This window comes from Heterodontus francisci, chromosome 17, assembly GCF_036365525.1.
Source record: "Heterodontus francisci isolate sHetFra1 chromosome 17, sHetFra1.hap1, whole genome shotgun sequence".
In the NCBI taxonomy this organism is placed as follows: domain Eukaryota; kingdom Metazoa; phylum Chordata; class Chondrichthyes; order Heterodontiformes; family Heterodontidae; genus Heterodontus; species Heterodontus francisci.
The window spans coordinates 88338891-88361259 of NC_090387.1; the positions used below are offsets into that span (position 1 = coordinate 88338891).

Consider the following 22369-nt stretch of genomic DNA (forward strand, 5'->3'; position numbering starts at 1 on the left):
TGTCAGGTAAGCAGTCTGATAGTTTAGCAACAGTGGAGGAGTCGAGAAAGGTGGTGGTGAGGTAGAGCTGAGTGTCGTCAGCGTACATGTGGAAACTAATGCTGTGCTTTTGGCTGACGTCACCGAGGAGCAGCATACAGATGAGAAATAGGAGGGGGCCAAGGATAGATCCTTGGGGGAACACCAGAGATAACAGTGTGGGAGCAGGAGGAGAAGCCATTGCGAGTGGTTCTCTGGCTCCGATTAGATAGATGAGAATGGAACCAGGTGAGAGCAGTCCCACCCAGCTGCATGACAGTGGAGAGGTGTTGGAGGAGGATGGTGTGGTCAATCATGTGAAAGGCTGCAGACAGGTTGAGAAGCACGAGGATGGAAAGTTAACCTTTGTTACGGTCACATAGGATGTCGTATGTGACTTTGATAAGAGCTGTTTGGTACTATTACAGGGGTGGAAACCTGATTGGAGGGATTCCAACATGGAGTTCTGGGAAAGATGGGAATGGATTTGTGAGGCAACATGTTCAAGGACTTTGGAGAGGAAAGGGAGGTTGAAGAAGGGACAATGGTTTGGAAGGATGGTGGGGTCAAGGGTTGTTCTTTTGATTTATTATGCCTCCAAGTGAAACCTTTAGTTATAAGTCTGATTCTGTATGATTTAGTTAACCTCCTGATTGAACAGAAACCCCAATTAAAAAGGATGATGTATACCCAAGTGGTTTCTCTTTGGAGGATTAGTAAATGGCCTTGTCTCATTCACAGTGGTTGCAGCTGCCTGAAATTGAGGAACCAGTGCACAGTGGTCCATGTTTAGTTAAGTCCCTCTTTCTGTGGGTGATTGCTTCACCCTGGAATTGAAATTGCTGCAAGGTCAGCCTTGGTTCATTAGTTTAAGGGTCATTGCTTTCAAATTGAATCATATTGCCCTGCTTAGCAAACAAAGATAAAAGTGAATCCAACTACAGCATAAAGATAAAGCAACAGCTGCAGAACATTGGTTGACTCCAGGGCATCCTGATTAACCCTTTTCTTACACATGGGACTGATCATTATTTTGCAGTTTTAATCCTTCAACACTTTTCCCCGTAGGGCACTCCCAATGTATTCCCCAGAGTATAGGAGTCAATGATGGTGCCTGCCTACCTGTGTATGCAGGCCCAATGGAGCAATGCCACAGGAGAATCATTACAGCACAGGAGGAGGCAATTCCGCATATTGTGCCCCTGCCAGCTCTTTGAAAGAGCTATCACATCAGCCCACTCCCCTGCTTTTTCCTCATAGCTGTGCATTTTTTCCTCCACAAATATTTATCCAATTTCCTTTAGAAAGTTATTACTGAATCTGCTTCCATCACCCTTTCAGGCAGTGCATTCCATATAATAACAACTTCTTGAGTAAAAGAAATTCTTCTCATCGCCCCTCTGTTTCTTCTGATAATTAACTTAAATCTATTTACTTACTGACCCTTTTCCCAATGGAAACAGTTTCTCCTTATCTATTCTATCAAAACCCTACATAATTTTGAACATCTCTGTTAAATCTCCCCTGAACCTTCACTGCTCTGAGGAGATCAACCCAGCTTCTCCAATCTCTCCACATAAATGAAGGAACTCATCCCAGGTGCCAGTCTAGTAAATCTCCTCGGTGCCTTCTACAAGGCCTTGACATCATTCCTAAAGTGTGGTGTCCAAATCGAATACAATACTCGAGCTGGTGCTTAACCACTGGCTTATAAAGGTCTATTTAAATAGAAATGGCTTTCACTCCAACTGTGTGGAACTGGTCAGTGACCGGGAACACCGCATGATGCAGGTCCAGTGCTTTTTTTCCTATCTGTTCATGCGATTTGGGTGTTGCTGGCAAGGCAGCATTTATTGTCTAACCCTAATTGCCCTGGAGAACATGGTGTTGAGTTGCTTTCTTGAACAACTACAGTCTATGTGGTACAAGTACACCCATACTGCTGTTAGGAAGGGAATCCCAGGTTTTTGACCCAACAATAGTGAAGGAACAATGATATAGTTCCAAGTCAGGATGGTGTGGGACTTGGAAGAGAACTTGCAGGTGGTGGTGTTCCTATGCGTCTGCTGCCCTTGTTCTTCTAGTTGGTAGGGGTTGAGAGTTTAGAAGGTGCTGTCAAAGGAACTTAAGCGAGTTGCTGCAGTGTATCTTGTAGATGGTGCACACTGCTGCCACTGTACGTCAGTGGTGGAGGGAATGAATGTTGAAGGTGGTGGATGGGGTGCCAAACACGCAGGCTACTTTGTCCTGGATGTTGTTGAGCTTCTTGAATGTTGTTGGAGCTGCACTCATCCAGCAAGTGGAGAGTATTCCATCACACTCCTGACTTGTGCCTTGTAGATGGTGGACAGGCTTTGGGGAGACAGGAGGTGAATTACTCATCGCAGGATTTCCAGCCTCTGACCTGCTCTTGTCGTTACAGTAATTATAAGGCTGGTCCAATTAAGTTTCTGGTTATATGATGACCCCCCAGCAATTCCTCAGGGTAGTGTCCTAGGCTCAACCATCTTCAGCTGCTTCAACAATGACCTTCCTTCAAGCATAAGGATAGAAGTGGGAATATCTGCTGATGATTGCACAATGTTCAGCACCATTTGCCACTGCTCAGATACTGAAGCAGTCCGTGGAGAAATGCAGCAAGACCTGGACAATATCCAGGCTTGGGCTGATAAGTGGCAAGTAACATGCACGCCACACAAGCGCCAGGCAATGACCATCTCCAACAAGAGAGAATCTAACCCTTTCTCCTTGACATTCAATGGCATTATGATCGCTGAATCCCCCACTATCAACATCCTGCGGGTTACCATTGACTAGAAACTGAACTGGAGTAGCTGTATAAATACCGTGGCTACAAGAGCAGGTCAGAGGCTAGGCATCCTGCAGCAAGTAACCACCTCCTGACTCCCCAAATCCTGTCCACCATCTACAAGGCACAAGTCAGGAGTGTGATGGAATACTCTCCACTTATCTGGATGGGTGCAGCTCCAGCAACACTCAAGAAGCTCGACACCATCCAGGACAAAGCAACCCACTTGATTGGCACCACATTCACAAACATTCAGTCCCTCAACCATCGATGCACAGTGGCAGCAGTGTGTACCACCTACAAGATGCATTGCAGCAACGCACCAAAGCTCCTGAGACAGCACCTTCCAAATCCGCGAACTCTACCACCTCGAAGGACAAGCGCAGAAGATGCATGGGAACATCACCACCTGCAAGTTCCCCTCAAAGTCACACACCATCCTGACTTGAAACTATATCGCCGTTCCTTCACTGTCGCTGGGTCAAAATGCTGGAACTCCCTTCCTAACAGCACTGTGGGTATACCTACTCCACATGGACTGCAGCGGTTCAATAAGGCAGCTCACCACCCCCTTCTCAAGGGCAATTAGGGATGGACAATAAATGCTGGCCTGGCCAGTGACACCCACATCCCATGAATGAATTAAAAAAAAAATCTGTGTTGTAGCTGTACTGGAATAGCTTGGCGAAGGGCGCGGGTAGTTCTGGAGCACAATTCTGCAGCCAGGATGTTGTCAGGGCCCATAGCATTTGCTGTATCCAATGTGTTTAGGCATTTCTTGATATCATGTCGAGTGAATCGAATCGGCTGAAGACTGGCAGCTGTGATGCTGCGGATCTCTGGAGGAGGCCGACATGGATGTTTCCCACAAACAGGCACATTACTTGCAGCTAAGACAGGCATGGTTCCTCACAGACATGGGCTGCCCTCTATACCCCGGGATCCTGATGCCCTTGCACAATCAAGGCAGAGAGGCTGAATGTTAGAGACAGGAGTGCAGGGCCAAGTGGTCAGCAGTGAGGGCCAGAGGTATGGCAGGGTGGGGTCTCTGGTGACTGCCAACTCCCCTGCCTCCCCCCCAAACTACACCCGACCTCAACAGCATGAGGTCTGACCAATTTGCAGCAACAATAACTTCGCTGCTTGGGCCTAAGTTAAAATTGCTGTGGGGTCCTGATGATGTCACTGGACCATGAAATGCATTGTTAAAGAAGGACACCACTGGTTTCAGATAAATGTCTTTGCTGATGGCTCAGAGAGCAAGTTAAAATGGAAGAATCTGGCAATGGGACGTTGGAAAGCCAGTGAGCGAGGTTAATATCATCCCTTGTCTCTGAGTCGCAGGGATGGACAACAGCCTTTTTATTGGGGCCATGAGGTAAAACACATTCGAGAGGATTCTGCAGTGCCTCCTACTTGTGGGGAAATCTGGACAAAGAACTGCGTGGCCAATGGGAGCAGAAGTTCCTCTGCTGCTGGGATCTGAACAGTTAAAGTGATCTTCAGCAGAATGTTAGTGAGCTGAGGCTACCTGCTGGTCATTGTGTGTATGACAGGCTCCTGACCTTCACCCTCTTGCATCATCTGATCTAAACCTTTAGAAATAGTTCAGCTTCTGGTGACACATTTACTGTGAGTGTCTGTGGTTTTAATGCCTCACTGACAAGTTACAGCTGGTTTGTCACACCCATAGGGACCGAGAGGTGGGGTGGGGTGGATACACGTGTTAAAACCAGGGGGCTACGTGCAATTCTGCAGTAATGTGAGGCTCCCATAAAAACCATGAGAGCACCCCCAAAAGTGAGACACAATATCCAAACGACACATGGTACTCAGCCTCTCCTCCTTCCTCTTTGTCCTTCGCCCCCCATCCATCATTCTACCCTACTCCTTCCCTCCTTTTCCACTTTCGTCCTCCATCGCCCATTCCCCGCTCCTCCTCATCCTGTCCTCTCATTTGACCCTCTCTTCCTCACTGCTTTCATGCTGTTGTCCCCCTCTTGTTCATCATCCTTTCCCCATTCCCCCCCCATCTCCTCCATGTCCTCATCCTTCCTTCCTCACTTTGTTTCTCCCTCCTTTCCTCCCCATCAATTGGATCCCAATACGTTTCAAGAGGAGAGGAGTGCTGATGAATTTCCAGGACGGGTCCTTGAACAGACACTAGGCCTCTCATTAGCCTTTACAAAGGGCCAAAAGATAGATTAAAATGACCACCTGTGATGCCTGAATATTCTTTGACTCAAAGTGGCCAAGTGAAATAACCCAGTGAATGTGGACCTTTTTACTCCTCGTTTTGAGGCAAAAAATGGGTGCAGTACTTCAATCCCCAGTGATTGATAGGCAATCACGTGAAGCTCAGTGAGAAAAATGATGTTGCATTTGAAAATTTGCCTGACATTTGTTTGCTGTACACTAGAGGTCAGTGTTGTGTAATAAATGTTTGTTTCTTGATGTTTGCCTCAGATCAGCAGAGTTATTATACATATTGTTTGCCTTTGCTCCGTGACCTTTTGGTCAGCGCTTCTTCGACCAGGAGTCCTCCCCCCGAACAGCAGATCCATTCACCCGCCTCCAGCACTCTCCCTCTACCTGGACCCCTCCCCCTGGCCTCTTACCCGCTCTTGATCTCTTCATTGAAAACTGTCGGCGAGACATCGGTCGTCTCAATTTCTCTGCCCCCCTCACTCACTCTAACCTATCCCCCTCTGAACTTGAGGCACTCCGTTCTCTCAGGTCTATCCCCGACATGGTCATCAAACCTGCAGACAAGGGTGGTGCTGTTGTTGTATGGCGTACCGACCTCTACCTTGCAGAAGCTCAACGCCAACTCACAGACACCTCTTCCTACCTCCCTCTGGACCATGACCCCACCACCGAACATCAAGCCACCGTCCAAAGGACTGTCACTGACCTCATCTCCTCTGGAGATCTTCCCTCTATGGCTTCCAACCTCATAGTCCCGCAACCCCGGACAGCCCGCTTCTACCTCCTTCCCAAAATCCACAAACGGGACTGTCCCGGCAGACCCATTGTGTCAGCCTGCTCCTGCCCCACTGAACTTATTTCTTCCTATCTAGACTCTATCTTTTCTCCGCTGGTCCAGTCTCTTCCCACCTACATCTGTGACTCTTCTGACGCCCTACGTCATTTTGACAATTTCCAGTTTCCTGGTCCCAACCGCCTCCTCTTCACTATGGACGTCCAATCGCTCTACACCTCCATCCCCCACCAGGATGGTTTGAGGGCTCTCCGCTTCTTCCTGGAACAGAGGCCCAACCAGTCCCCATCCACCACCACCCTCCTCCGCCTGGCTGAACTTGTTCTCACATTGAACAACTTCTCCTTCAACTCCATGCATTTCCTTCAAGTAAAAGGTGTCGCTATGGGTACCCGCATGGGTCCTAGTTATGCCTGTCTTTTTGTGGGATATGTCGAGCATTCTTTGTTCCAGTCCTACTCAGGCCCCCTCCCCCAACTCTTTTTCCGGTACATTGATGACTGTATCGGTGCCGTTTCCTGCTCCCGCCCCGAACTAGAAAACTCTATCAACTTTGCTTCCAATTTCCACCCTTCTCTCACCTTTACATGGTCCATCTCTGACACTTCCCTTCCCTTCCTCGACTTCTCTGTCTCCATCTCTGGGGATAGGTTGTCTACCAATATCCATTATAAGCCCACTGACTCCCACAGCTACCTCGACTACAATTCTTCACACCCTACCTCCTCTAAGGACTCCATTCCATTCTCCCAGTTTCTCCGTCTCCGACGCATCTGCTCTGATGATGCTACCTTCCATGACGGTGCTTCTGATATGACCTCCTATCTCCGCAACCAAAGATTTCCCCCCACTGTGGTTGACAGGGCCCTCAACCGTGTCCGACCCATTCCCCGCACCTCTACCCTCACCCCTTCCCCTCCCTCCCAGAACCGTGACAGGGTTCCCCTTGTCCTCACTTTTCATCCCACCAGCCTCCATAGCCAAAGGATCATCCTCCGCCATTTCCGCCATCTCCAGCGTGATGCCATTACCAGTCGCATCTTCCCCTCCCTTCCCCTGTCAGCATTCCGAAGGGATCGTTCCCTCCGCGACACCCTGGTCCACTCCTCCATTACCCCCACCACCTCGTCCCCATCCCAGGGCACCTTCCCCTGCAATCGCAGGAGGTGTAATACCTGCCCATTTCCCTCCTCTCTCCTCACTATCCCAGGCCCCAAACACTCCTTTCAGGTGAAGCAGTGATTTACTTGTACTTCTTTCAATGTAGTATACTGTATTCGCTGCTCACAGTGTGGTCTCCTCTACATTGGGGAGACCAAGCGCAGACTGGGTGACCGCTTTGCGGAACATCTCCGCTCAGTCCGCATGCAGGACCCTGAGCTTCCGGTTGCTTGCCATTTCAACACTCCCCCCTGCTCTCATGCTCACATCTCTGTCCTGGGATTGCTGCAGTGTTCCAGTGAACATCAACGCAAGCTCGAGGAACAGCATCTCATCTACCGATTAGGCACACTACAGCCTGCCGGACTGAACATTGAGTTCAAAAATTTCAGAGCATGACAGCCCCCCATTTTACTTTCATTTTTAGTTATTTTTTCTTCCTTTTTTTTACATTCCTTTTTACATTTTTTACAATCCTTTTTTGCATTTATTTCATTTCATCTTAGTTTGTTCAGTTTGCTTACCCACTGTTTTTTTCAGGTTGTTTTTCTTCAGGTTTGCACTTGCTGCTGTTCAATATTCAATGTATTCACACCTAATCTGTACTAATGCTTTGTCTTTCAACACACCATCAACATATTGTTTGCCTTTGCTCCGTGACCTTTTGGTCAGCTATGTGGCCTGGTTCAATCTGCACCTTCTCCTTTGTTATCTCTTGCCCCACCCCCACCTCACTTGTTTATAATCTGTGACTTTTCTAATATTTGTCAGTTCTGAAGAAGGGTCACTGACCCGAAACGTTAACTCTGCTTCTCTTTCCACAGATGCTGCCAGACCTGCTGAGTGATTCCAGCATTTCTTGTTTTTGTTTCAGATTTCCAGCATCCGCAGTATTTTGCTTTTATTTTAGTGTTTAATTCACTGCCACTTCTCTTCCAGGAATTCCTACCTTGCAGAAGTTCTGCTCTTCTCTCCGACGGGATTTTCGTTTGTCTCTTTTACCTTGTTCACCTTCATTGCTTTCTATTTCCCTCCTGGTGTTTGATAAGGTATCTACCAAAACTCGTTTTCACAGCCACATCTCCTTCCTCAGTGACTGTCTCCGGCTCCGACTGATTCCACGTGGATTCCAACTGCAGTTTCACCCATCATGCTTTGAAACCACCCAGGATCACAGGTATCTCCGAAAAATACAACGTTCCTCGGACTGCTACTCTCGCCGCATCCTGAGATCCACACTCAGTGCTATGCGCCGCCACATGGACCTCTCTCTCCAACAGCACCGTCTCACCTTGTCTCAAAGCTGTTCTACTCCGCAGTTTCATCTCATCTTACATCTCATCCGACGCATTAACAAAAAACTTTTTTTCTTCTTTTAGGTGTTACGGAACGGAAGCTCCAGCAGCTGATGGGGACCAATGCCCCTCCAGATCCTCCTTCTGCTTCACTTCCCTCTGACCGCACCCCTTCTGATCTGACCCCTTGCCGTGTATTCACTATACCCTCTGACCTCCCCCTCTCTAATGCTGAGCGTTCTGTACTCAGCAAAGGCCTCAGTTTTATCCCCTTACGCCCCCACCTCAATGAATTTCGCGCTCGGCATGACGTTGAACTCTTCTTCTGTCGCCTCCGCCTCCGGGCTCACTTCTTCGACCTGGAGTCCTCCCCCCGACCAGCAGACCCATTCACCCGCCTCCAGCACTCTCCCTCTACCTGGACCCCTCCCCCTGGCCTCTTACCCGCTCTTGATCTCTTCATTGAAAACTGTCGGCGAGACATCGGTCGTCTCAATTTCTCTGCCCCCCTCACTCACTCTAACCTATCCCCCTCTGAACTTGAGGCACTCCGTTCTCTCAGGTCTAACCCCGACATGGTCATCAAACCTGCAGACAAGGGTGGTGCTGTTGTTGTATGGCGTACCGACCTCTACCTTGCAGAAGCTCAACGCCAACTCACAGACACCTCTTCCTACCTCCCTCTGGACCATGACCCCACCACCGAACATCAAGCCACCGTCCAAAGGACTGTCACTGACCTCATCTCCTCTGGAGATCTTCCCTCTATGGCTTCCAACCTCATAGTCCCACAACCCCGGACAGCCCGCTTCTACCTCCTTCCCAAAATCCACAAACGGGACTGTCCCGGCAGACCCATTGTGTCAGCCTGCTCCTGCCCCACTGAATTTATTTCTTCCTATCTAGACTCTATCTTTTCTCCGCTGGTCCAGTCTCTTCCCACCTACATCTGTGACTCTTCTGATGCCCTACGTCATTTTGACAATTTCCAGTTTCCTGGTCCCAACCGCCTCCTCTTCACTATGGACGTCCAATCGCTCTACACCTCCATCCCCCACCAGGATGGTTTGAGGGCTCTCCGCTTTTTCCTGGAACAGAGGCCCAACCAGTCTCCATCCACCAACACCCTCCTCCGCCTGGCTGAACTTGTTCTCACATTGAACAACTTCTCCTTCAACTCCATGCATTTCCTTCAAGTAAAAGGTGTCGCTATGGGTACCCGCATGGGTCCTAGTTATGCCTGTCTTTTTGTGGGATATGTCGAGCATTCTTTGTTCCAGTCCTACTCAGGCCCCCTCCCCCAACTCTTTTTCCGGTACATTGATGACTGTATCGGTGCCGTTTCCTGCTCCCGCCCCGAACTAGAAAACTTTATCAACTTTGCTTCCAATTTCCACCCTTCTCTCACCTTTACATGGTCCATCTCTGACACTTCCCTTCCCTTCCTCGACTTCTCTGTCTCCATCTCTGGGGATAGGTTGTCTACCAATATCCATTATAAGCCCACTGACTCCCACAGCTACCTCGACTACACTTCTTCACACCCTACCTCCTGTAAGGACATCCATTCCATTCTCCCAGTTTCTCCGTCTCCGACGCATCTGCTCTGATGATGCTACCTTCCATGACGGTGCTTCTGATATGACCTCCTTTTTCCTCAACCAAGGATTTCCCCCCACTGTGGTTGACAGGGCCCTCAACCGTGTCCGACCCATTCCCCGCACCTCTACCCTCACCCCTTCCCCTCCCCCCCAGAACCGTGACAGGGTTCCCCTTGTCCTCACTTTTCATCCCACCAGCCTCCATATCCAAAGGATCATCCTCCGCCATTTCCGCCACCTCCAGCGTGATGCCACTACCAGTCGCATCTTCCCCTCCCTTCCCCTGTCAGCATTCCGAAGGGATCGTTCCCTCCGCGACACCCTGGTCCACTCCTCCATTACCCCCACCACCTCGTCCCCGTCCCAGGGCACCTTCCCCTGCAATCGCAGGAGGTGTAATACCTGCCCATTTACCTCCTCTCTCCTCACTATCCCAGGCCCCAAACACTTCTTTCAGGTGAAGCAGTGATTTACTTGTACTTCTTTCAATGTAGTATACTGTATTCGCTGCTCACAGTGTGGTCTCCTCTACATTGGGGAGACCAAGCGCAGACTGGGTGACCGCTTTGCGGAACATCTCCGCTCAGTCCGCATGCAGGACCCTGAGCTTCCGGTTGCTTGCCATTTCAACACTCCCCCCTGCTCTCATGCTCACATCTCTGTCCTGGGATTGCTGCAGTGTTCCAGTGAACATCAACGCAAGCTCGAGGAACAGCATCTCATCTACCGATTAGGCACACTACAGCCTGCCGGACTGAACATTGAGTTCAATAATTTCAGAGCATGAAAGCCCCCCATTTTACTTTCATTTTTAGTTATTTTTTCTTCCTTTTTTTTACATTCCTTTTTACATTTTTTACAATCCTTTTTTGCATTTATTTCATTTCATCTTAGTTTGTTCAGTTTGCTTACCCATTGTTTTTTTCAGGTTGTTTTTCTTCAGGTTTGCACTTGCTGCTGTTCAATATTCAATGCATTCACACCTAATCTGTACTAATGCTTTGTCTTTCAACACACCATCAACATATTGTTTGCCTTTGCTCCGTGACCTTTTGGTCAGCTATGTGGCCTGGTTCAATCTGCACCTTCTCCTTTGTTATCTCTTGCCCCACCCCCACCTCACTTGTTTATAATCTGTGACTTTTCTAATATTTGTCAGTTCCGAAGAAGGGTCACTGACCCGAAACGTTAACTCTGCTTCTCTTTCCACAGATGCTGCCAGACCTGCTGAGTGATTCCAGCATTTCTTGTTTTTGTTTCAGATTTCCAGCATCCGCAGTATTTTGCTTTTATTTTAGTGTTTAATTCACTGCCACTTCTCTTCCAGGAATTCCTACCTTGCAGAAGTTCTGCTCTTCTCTCCGACGGGATTTTCGTTTGTCTCTTTTACCTTGTTCACCTTCATTGCTTTCTATTTCCCTCCTGGTGTTTGATAAGGTATCTACCAAAACTCGTTTTCACAGCCACATCTCCTTCCTCAGTGACTGTCTCCGGCTCCGACTTATTCCACGTGGATTCCAACTGCAGTTTCACCCATCATGCTTTGAAACCACCCAGGATCACAGGTATCTCCGAGAAATACAACGTTCCTCGGACTGCTACTCTCGCCGCATCCTGAGATCCACACTCAGTGCTATGCACACACTGGACCTCTCTCTCCAGCAGCACCGTCTCACCTTGTCTCAAAGCTGTTCTACTCCGCAGTTTCATCTCATCTTACGTCTCATCCGACGCATTAACAAAAAACTTTTTTTCTTCTTTCAGGTGTTACGGAACGCAAGCTCCAGCAGCTGATGGGGACCAATGCCCCTCCAGATCCTCCTTCCGTTTCACTTCCCTCTGACCGCACCCCTTCTGATCTGACCCCTTGCCGTGTATTCACTATACCCTCTGACCTCCCCCTCTCTAATGCTGAGCGTTCTGTACTCAGCAAAGGCCTCAGTTTTATCCCCTTACGCCCCCACCTCAATGAATTTCGCGCTCGGCATGACGTTGAACTCTTCTTCTGTCGCCTCCGCCTCCGGGCTCACTTCTTCGACCTGGAGTCCTCCCCCCGACCAGCGGACCCATTCACCCGCCTCCAGCACTCTCCCTCTACCTGGACCCCTCCCCCTGGCATCTTACCCGCTCTTGATCTCTTCATTGAAAACTGTCGGCGAGACATCGGTCGTCTCAATTTCTCTGCCCCCCTCACTCACTCTAACCTATCCCCCTCTGAACTTGAGGCACTCCGTTCTCTCAGGTCTAACCCCGACATGGTCATCAAACCTGCAGACAAGGGTGGTGCTGTTGTTGTATGGCGTACCGACCTCTACCTTGCAGAAGCTCAACGCCAACTCACAGACACCTCTTCCTACCTCCCTCTGGACCATGACCCCACCACCGAACATCAAGCCACCGTCCAAAGGACTGTCACTGACCTCATCTCCTCTGGAGATCTTCCCTCTATGGCTTCCAACCTCATAGTCCCACAACCCCGGACAGCCCGCTTCTACCTCCTTCCCAAAATCCACAAATGGGACTGTCCCGGCAGACCCATTGTGTCAGCCTGCTCCTGCCCCACTGAACTTATTTCTTCCTATCTAGACTCTATCTTTTCTCCGCTGGTCCAGTCTCTTCCCACCTACATCTGTGACTCTTCTGACGCCCTACGTCATTTTGACAATTTCCAGTTTCCTGGTCCCAACCGCCTCCTCTTCACTATGGACGTCCAATCGCTCTACACCTCCATCCCCCACCAGGATGGTTTGAGGGCTCTCCGCTTCTTCCTGGAACAGAAGCCCAACCAGTCTCCATCCACCAACACCCTCCTCCGCCTGGCTGAACTTGTTCTCACATTGAACAACTTCTCCTTCAACTCCATGCATTTCCTTCAAGTAAAAGGTGTCGCTATGGGTACCCGCATGGGTCCTAGTTATGCCTGTCTTTTTGTGGGATATGTCGAGCATTCTTTGTTCCAGTCCTACTCAGGCCCCCTCCCCCAACTCTTTTTCCGGTACATTGATGACTGTATCGGTGCCGTTTCCTGCTCCCGCCCCGAACTAGAAAACTTTATCAACTTTGCTTCCAATTTCCACCCTTCTCTCACCTTTACATGGTCCATCTCTGACACTTCCCTTCCCTTCCTCGACTTCTCTGTCTCCATCTCTGGGGATAGGTTGTCTACCAATATCCATTATAAGCCCACTGACTCCCACAGCTACCTCGACTACACTTCTTCACACCCTACCTCCTGTAAGGACATCCATTCCATTCTCCCAGTTTCTCCGTCTCCGACGCATCTGCTCTGATGATGCTACCTTCCATGACGGTGCTTCTGATATGACCTCCTTTTTCCTCAACCAAGGATTTCCCCCCACTGTGGTTGACAGGGCCCTCAACCGTGTCCGACCCATTCCCCGCACCTCTACCCTCACCCCTTCCCCTCCCTCCCAGAACCGTGACAGGGTTCCCCTTGTCCTCACTTTTCATCCCACCAGCCTCCATATCCAAAGGATCATCCTCCGCCATTTCCGCCACCTCCAGCGTGATTCCACTACCAGTCGCATCTTCCCCTCCCTTCCCCTGTCAGCATTCCGAAGGGATCGTTCCCTCCGCGACACCCTGGTCCACTCCTCCATTACCCCCACCACCTCGTCCCCGTCCCAGGGCACCTTCCCCTGCAATCGCAGGAGGTGTAATACCTGCCCATTTACCTCCTCTCTCCTCACTATCCCAGGCCCCAAACACTTCTTTCAGGTGAAGCAGTGATTTACTTGTACTTCTTTCAATGTAGTATACTGTATTCGCTGCTCACAGTGTGGTCTCCTCTACATTGGGGAGACCAAGCGCAGACTGGGTGACCGCTTTGCGGAACATCTCCGCTCAGTCCGCATGCAGGACCCTGAGCTTCCGGTTGCTTGCCATTTCAACACTCCCCCCTGCTCTCATGCTCACATCTCTGTCCTGGGATTGCTGCAGTGTTCCAGTGAACATCAACGCAAGCTCGAGGAACAGCATCTCATCTACTGATTAGGCACACTACAGCCTGCCGGACTGAACATTGAGTTCAATAATTTCAGAGCATGACAGCCCCCCATTTTACTTTCATTTTTAGTTATTTTTTCTTCCTTTTTTTTACATTCCTTTTTACATTTTTTACAATCTTTTTTTGCATTTATTTCATTTCATCTTAGTTTGTTCAGTTTGCTTACCCACTGTTTTTTTCAGGTTGTTTTTCTTCAGGTTTGCACTTGCTGCTGTTCAATATTCAATGTATTCACACCTAATCTGTACTAATGCTTTGTCTTTCAACACACCATCAACATATTGTTTGCCTTTGCTCCGTGACCTTTTGGTCAGCTATGTGGCCTGGTTCAATCTGCACCTTCTCCTTTGTTATCTCTTGCCCCACCCCCACCTCACTTGTTTATAATCTGTGACTTTTCTAATATTTGTCAGTTCCGAAGAAGGGTCACTGACCCGAAACGTTAACTTCTCTTTTCACAGATGCTGCCAGACCTGCTGAGTGATTCCAGCATTTCTTGTTTTTGTTTCAGATTTCCAGCATCCGCAGTATTTTGCTTTTATTTTAGTGTTTAATTCACTGCCACTTCTCTTCCAGGAATTCCTACCTTGCAGAAGTTCTGCTCTTCTCTCCGACGGGATTTTCGTTTGTCTCTTTTACCTTGTTCACCTTCATTGCTTTCTATTTCCCTCCTGGTGTTTGATAAGGTATCTACCAAAACTCGTTTTCACAGCCACATCTCCTTCCTCAGTGACTGTCTCCGGCTCCGACTTATTCCACGTGGATTCCAACTGCAGTTTCACCCATCATGCTTTGAAACCACCCAGGATCACAGGTATCTCCGAGAAATACAACGTTCCTCGGACTGCTACTCTCGCCGCATCCTGAGATCCACACTCAGTGCTATGCACACACTGGACCTCTCTCTCCAGCAGCACCGTCTCACCTTGTCTCAAAGCTGTTCTCCTCCGCAGTTTCATCTCATCTTACGTCTCATCCGACGCATTAACAAAAAACTTTTTTTCTTCTTTCAGGTGTTACGGAACGCAAGCTCCAGCAGCTGATGGGGACCAATGCCCCTCCAGATCCTCCTTCCGCTTCACTTCCCTCTGACCCCACCCCTTCTGATCTGACCCCTTGCCGTGTATTCACTATACCCTCTGACCTCCCCCTCTCTAATGCTGAGCGTTCTGTACTCAGCAAAGGCCTCAGTTTTATCCCCTTACGCCCCCACCTCAATGAATTTCGCGCTCGGCATGACGTTGAACTCTTCTTCTGTCGCCTCCGCCTCCGGGCTCACTTCTTCGACCTGGAGTCCTCCCCCCGACCAGCGGACCCATTCACCCGCCTCCAGCACTCTCCCTCTACCTGGACCCCTCCCCCTGGCCTCTTACCCGCTCTTGATCTCTTCATTGAAAACTGTCGGCGAGACATCGGTCGTCTCAATTTCTCTGCCCCCCTCACTCACTCTAACCTATCCCCCTCTGAACTTGAGGCACTCCGTTCTCTCAGGTCTAACCCCGACATGGTCATCAAACCTGCAGACAAGGGTGGTGCTGTTGTTGTATGGCGTACCGACCTCTACCTTGCAGAAGCTCAACGCCAACTCACAGACACCTCTTCCTACCTCCCTCTGGACCATGACCCCACCACCGAACATCAAGCCACCGTCCAAAGGACTGTCACTGACCTCATCTCCTCTGGAGATCTTCCCTCTATGGCTTCCAACCTCATAGTCCCACAACCCCGGACAGCCCGCTTCTACCTCCTTCCCAAAATCCACAAACGGGACTGTCCCGGCAGACCCATTGTGTCAGCCTGCTCCTGCCCCACTGAACTTATTTCTTCCTATCTAGACTCTATCTTTTCTCCGCTGGTCCAGTCTCTTCCCACCTATATCTGTGACTCTTCTGACGCCCTACGTCATTTTGACAATTTCCAGTTTCCTGGTCCCAACCGCCTCCTCTTCACTATGGACGTCCAATCGCTCTACACCTCCATCCCCCACCAGGATGGTTTGAGGGCTCTCCGCTTCTTCCTGGAACAGAAGCCCAACCAGTCTCCATCCACCAACACCCTCCTCCGCCTGGCTGAACTTGTTCTCACATTGAACAACTTCTCCTTCAACTCCATGCATTTCCTTCAAGTAAAAGGTGTCGCTATGGGTACCCGCATGGGTCCTAGTTATGCCTGTCTTTTTGTGGGATATGTCGAGCAGTCTTTGTTCCAGTCCTACTCAGGCCCCCTCCCCCAACTCTTTTTCCGGTACATTGATGACTGTATCGGTGCCGTTTCCTGCTCCCGCCCCGAACTAGAAAACTCTATCAACTTTGCTTCCAATTTCCACCCTTCTCTCACCTTTTTTTGCATTTATTTCATTTCATCTTAGTTTGTTCAGTTTGCTTACCCACTGTTTTTTTCAGGTTGTTTTTCTTCAGGTTTGCACTTGCTGCTGTTCAATATTCAGTGTATTCACACCTAATCTGTACTAATGCTTTGTCTTTCAACACACCATCAACATATTGTTTGCCTTTGCTCCGTGACCTTTTGGTCAGCTATGCGGCCTGGTTCAATCTGCACCTTCTCCTTTGTTATCTCTTGCCCCACCCCCACCTCACTTGTTTATAATCTGTGACTTTTCTAATATTTGTCAGTTCGGAAGAAGGGTCACTGACCCGAAACGTTAACTCTGCTTCTCTTTCCACAGATGCTGCCAGACCTGCTGAGTGATTCCAGCATTTCTTGTTTTTGTTTGAGTTATTCTACAGTTCTGAGTAGCAGTGCTAAAAATTTCCCTGGGATTCTTTCAGACTGTAGCTGTGGCACAATTCCCTGGGGGATGGTTGAAAATGACCGTTTATGCCATTTCTTTGGGAATTTCAGTAATTTTGTTCCAAAGTTATAGCAGGAAACTAGAAAAACCCATGAGGGGTTTGGGGCCCAATGTGTTTCTCTGTTATTCATATAGGTTGAAGACTTTGACCTATTTAATTTAGAGCAGCATAACCTTAGAGGCAATCTTATGGAGGTTTATAAAATAAGGAACTGGGTGGACAACATACCCATGGATAGATTATTTCGGTTTCACAGATTGGGGAGGAAAAGGGGACATGATTTCAAGTGCACAACAGTAGGAATAGACTGGATGTTAGGCAGTTATTCACTTCCAAGAGAATTGTGATCCTCTGGAATGTGTTGCTGTCATATAGAAGGGAAGTGTCTTTATAGATAACACTGCGTCCATGTGGTCTCTAGGACTGGCCTCAAACACCTGAAAGGGTCAGAGATAAATTTTCCAGGTTATTTTCTCCCTCATTTTGGTATTTTCAGATATTTGGTTTGCCCGGCCATGTCTTTTGCGATCTGTATTCTACAAAAGGTCATAACCTTGGCACAACAGGTCAGTGAGGGAAATCATTGTAAATAAAACAATAAGATCCCAGGAACATATAGCCCAGTAACTGTATATTGTAACAACTTGTCATGGAACCAGCAGATTGCCAGGTGGACATATGATGTTGTGGCTAAAGCAGAGACCTGGCTCAAAGAAGGGCAGGACTGGGTGTTAAATATTCCTGGATACAAGGTGTTCATGAAAGAGAGGAAAGGGAAAAAAGGGGGAGGGTGGCGGTATTGATTAAGGAGAGCTTTACGGTGCTGGAGTAAAAGGACGTCCCAGAGGGGTCGAGGACAGAATCAATTTGACGAGTGCTAAGGAACAAAACAGGTGCAGTTACAAAAGGCATTTGATACTGTGCTACACAACAGACTTGTGAGCAAACTTGCAGCTCATGGAATAAAAGGGACAGTAGCAACATGGATATGAAATTGGCCGAGTTACAGGAAACAAAGAATATTGGTTAATGGATGTTTGTCAGGCTGGAGGAAGGTTTGTAGTGGAGTTCCCCAGGGATCAGTGTTGGGACCCTTGCTTTTCCTGATATATATTAATGACCTAGACCTTGGTGGACAGGGCACAATTTCAAAGTTTGCATGTGATACAAAACTTGGAACCTTTGTGAACTGTGAGGAGGATGGTGTAGAATTTCAGAAGAACAGAGAGAAGTTGGTGGAATGGGCAGACAGGTGGCAGATGAAGTTCAATGCAGAGAAATGTGAAGTGATTCATTTTGGTAGAAAGAACATAAAGAATAAAGAGCACAATTCTAAAGGGGGTACAGGAGCAGAGGAACCTAGGTGTATATGTGCATAAATTATTGAAGGTAGCAGGACATGTTGAGAGATTGGTTAATAATGTATACAGTATCCTGGGCTTTATTAATAGGGGAATAGAGTCAAGAGCTAGGAGGTTATGTTGAACTTGTATAAGACACTAGTTCGGCCTCAGCTGGAGTATTGCGTCCAATTCTGGGAGCTGCACTTGAGGAAAGATGTGAGGGTATTGGAGAGAGTACAGAAAAGATTCACAAGAATGGTTCCAGGAATGAGGAATTTCAGTTATGAAGATAGATTAGAGAAGTTAGGACTGTTTTCCTTGGAGAAGAGAAGGCTGAGAGGTGATTTGACAGAGGTATTCAAAATCATGAGGGGTCTGGACAGAGTAGATAGAGAGAAACTGTCCCCACTCATGAAAGGATTGAGAACAAGAGGGCACAGATTTAAAGTATTTGGTAAGAGAAGCAAAAGTGACCTGAGGAAAAACTTTTTCACACAGCGAGTGGTTAAGGTCTGAAATGCGCTGCCTGAGAACATGGTGGAGGCAGGTTCAATTGAAGCATTCAATAGGGAATTAGACAGTTATATGAAAAGGAAGAATGTGCAGGGTTATGGGGAGAAGGCCAGGGAATGGAATTGAGGGAGTTGCTCTTTCAGAGAGCTGGTGCAGACATGATGGGCCAAATGGCCTCCTTCTGCACTGTAACGATTCTGTGATCCTGTGAAGGTGCTGAAGGTCCTCAGGCTCAGTGATCCAGAGGGGGATGACTGCAGCTACAGCAGGAAGGGAGGGGGCAGGTGGGGGGGGGGCGGGGGGGGGGGGGTTGTGTGGTGGCTGACAGTGGGTAGGGGCTGGGAGGCTGTGAGAGTGATGATACTGTCCTTGTCATTGGACAATTGCTTTTCAATCAGCTGCAGTACTGAGAGCTGCCCTCAGGAAAAAAGAAAGAAAAAAACTTGCATTGATATAGCAACTTTCACAGCCACACAACATCCCACAGCCCAATAAAATACTTTTGAAGTGCACCCACTGTTTTAATGCAGCCAATTTGCACACAGCTAGGTTCCACAAACAGCTATGTAACATTGATCGGATAATCTGCTGCTGAAAAGGTTGGTTGAGGGATAAGTATTGGCCAAGACACTGGGGAGAACTCTCCTGTTCTTCGTCAAATAGTGCCGTGGGATCTTTTACCTCCATGTGAGAGAGCAGATAGGGTTTAACAACTCATCAGAAGTTAAATAATCCAGAGAACATGACAGTTGAATTTTAATTCAGTTTTAATAAAAAAAAGTAGGTATTCATAAAAGTGACGATGAAGTTGCCAGATTGTCATTAAAATCCCAACTGGCTCATTCATGTTCTTTCAGGAATGGACCTCTCCTTCCTTACCCTTCTTGCCTACATATGACTCCAGTCCCACACCTAATAATTGGCTCCAAACTGCCCTCTGACCTGGGTCAATAAGCCACTCAGTTGAAGAACTGTGCCACACTGCAGTTAAAGGAGAAGACTCACCTCCACCTTCTCAGGCCAACTGAAGATCGAAAACAGTGCAACACTCCCTCAACACTGCACTGAGATTGTCAACCTGGAAAAGCCTCTGAACTTTCTGAGTCTGAGGCAAAGGTAGGACTTCCACCTGCAGAGCTTTGATACAGCAGGGAGAAGACTTTAAGGTTAAAAGAAAGATGATATGCACAAAAATTGCCTCAAATAATATTTATCTGACAACAGTTGAGGATCCCTTTAAATATCATTTAAAATGGCCCTTTCCTCCTTGTATGGCCCATGGTTGTCATCAGGAGCTTAATGACATCATTTGACTCCTACTTGCATGAACTCATGAGGTTCCTGCAAAGATTAGTGGCTGCTGGAAAATGGCTGGAGTCACAGGAGCAACAGTGATTGGGCAGGATTAACAGTCACTTTGTTTGCCGTCCACCAACAGCCCAATTCTCAAGCACAAGTTGGGCCGTAAAGGGACAAAAATGCCCCCAGTGCCTTGAAACCTTAAGGCTTCATGACATGGTTTTCAGTGCCTAGCAACCAGCTACCCTCAGCAGTGCACATTAAGCACTCGCTTCTGCTCTGTGATTCTTTAAATTGAAATCAATGGAAATGAAAATTGGGAGAAATTTGGAACAGCTGGCTGAATTGATATTTCTAGTTACACACTATCACACAAAGCCAAACATTTCACGACATGTGTCCACAGGAGAAAACCTCCAGAAAGTATCTTTCATTCCATGTATAGGGAAGGGACACTGTCAGTTAATGCCAACCCACCCACTCCCAGAACCACAGACCAGTGTAGCAAGAAGTTCAATAATCTAAGTAGGTCAGGCAAGGTAACAAATCCTTTCTTCCTTGGGCAGCCTGGACACCAGCACCATGTTCACCCTCTAAAACTAACCCTTCACACTCTAAGTCCATTTAAGGGGCTCATGCAGTAGGTGGCTCCGTCTCCACCCATTGCATGAAAAATATCAAATCCCTTTCTCTACTGTAACAGAGTGATACCGTCACATTGCTTACATCAGGTGCCTGAAGTCACTTAGCTCACAGTCCTCAGTTAGCCTTCCCCTAATTTGCAGGAGTAGCCGGTTTGCAATCTCCATGAGATTCAGGGGAGCTAGACAGCATATCCGAAATCTATAGATGGTAATTCTCACCCATACTCTCCTTTTCTGTAGATCCACCACAGCAATAGGGACACAGGAGGAGGAAGAGGAAGAAAATGATGCTGATGAGAAGGAAGAGGAGAAACAGAGCTCCTACTTCATTGTTGATGAGGATGACAGAGATGAAGAGGATGATATTGAAGAGGGCAAGGAAGGAAAGATCATGCCCACCCATTAGTTTCTCGACCACAATCACCCTTCAAATCCAAGATCTGTTGTCAGAAAATTACTAAGAGTAGGGTGACTGAACACATTGAAACTTTTCAGCTGATCAGAGAGAACCAGCGTCGATTTGTAAAAGGTAGGTCATGCCTGATGGACCTGATGGAATTTTTTTGAAGAGGTGGCTATATTAGTGGTAGGGAAATGTCTTTGGATGTTATTTACATCGACTTCCAGAAGACATTTGATAAAGTCCTTCATTAGAGACTGTGAGCTAAATGTGATGGAATCTGTGGTTGCTAATCTTGTCCTTTTTTTAGACCCTAACTAAGAGGAAACTAGAATTGTAACAGAAACTAGAAGTGAATTACAAACTAGAACTGAAACAGAAATGGAAAGCAAAACTGCAACAGAAGTTGGAAAAATAACTTCAGGTTTCCATGGAAACTGACACTGGTTAGAACCAGATAAAAGGAGACAGAGTCCTCCCCAGACCAGGCAGGTGAGGCAGGAGTTCGGTGCTGGTGAGCAGAAGAAAATGAAGACTGAATCCAGGAGCTGTTTCTGTTATTTAAAGTAGCTGACTAACCACACCCGACCATATAGTGCACAGGTTGTTGCTGAAGGACTCGGATAAAGGGAAGACTGGTAAATCCATGTCATCAAGACTGATGAGAGCAGAGCTGAGGAGGTTCTGGAGAAGTGCGCCTTGTGTTGAAGGCCACAGCCATGAAGTGTGGATTAAGAGGGGACTGCTGTCGGAAGAAGAACAGAGACTAATTCCTTGAAGAAAGAGCTGAAAATCAACCTGAGGAACTTCAGATTTGTGAAGAATTGTCTGACCGTAATTTGATGCCATATATGCTGGATGGACTGCCCAGTGAAACCGTGAGACCCATCTCAGTTGTATCTGATAGTTAAGGTGTTATTTCTTTATATATATATATATATATATATTTTGACTTTGATCAGTTTGTTGCTTCATGTTTTATTTATGTTGGTTTTGGTTTGAGTGGTCAAGTAAAATTTATAAATGTGAAATCTTGTCTTTTTGATTTGGTTTCCTAAATTGGGATCAATTGGTGGATTCAATTCTTTTCATTTATTGGTGGTCTCACGGGGATTATAACACAAATTTGAAGTTTATAGAATTGTAGGCAAGTCATGGAGTCATAGAGTCAATTATAGCACAGAAGGAGGCCATTCAGTCTCTTGAGTCCATGCCGGTTCTCTGTGGAGTTATTGAATCAGTCCCACTCTATCATTGTAGTCCTGCAAGTTTATGTCCTTTAAGTGTCCATCCAGTTTCCTTTTGACATCATTGATTATCTCTGCTTCCACCATCCTGTGGCCAGCAAGTTCCAGCTCATTACCACCTGCTGCTTAAGGAAGTTCTTCCTCATTCTCCCTGCACCTCTTGCTCAAAACCTTCAAAGTGTGCCCCCTAGTCCTTCT

At 47.7% G+C, this 22369-nt stretch overlaps 1 long non-coding RNA gene across 3 annotated transcripts in view; it reads left to right on the plus strand.

Moving 5' to 3' along the window:
- The window catches only part of LOC137379254 (uncharacterized), a 37246-nt gene extending 15321 nt beyond the window's left edge, over positions 1–21925 (plus strand). For 2 of the 3 annotated variants that reach the window (XR_010976776.1, XR_010976777.1), the window contains 2 exons: positions 19439–19697; positions 20765–21925. This is a non-coding gene — a long non-coding RNA (uncharacterized lncRNA). The remainder of the gene's footprint in view (positions 1–19438; positions 19698–20764) is intronic. The other variant, XR_010976778.1, reaches the window with a different exon arrangement.
- Positions 21926–22369: the final 444 nt, after the last annotated feature.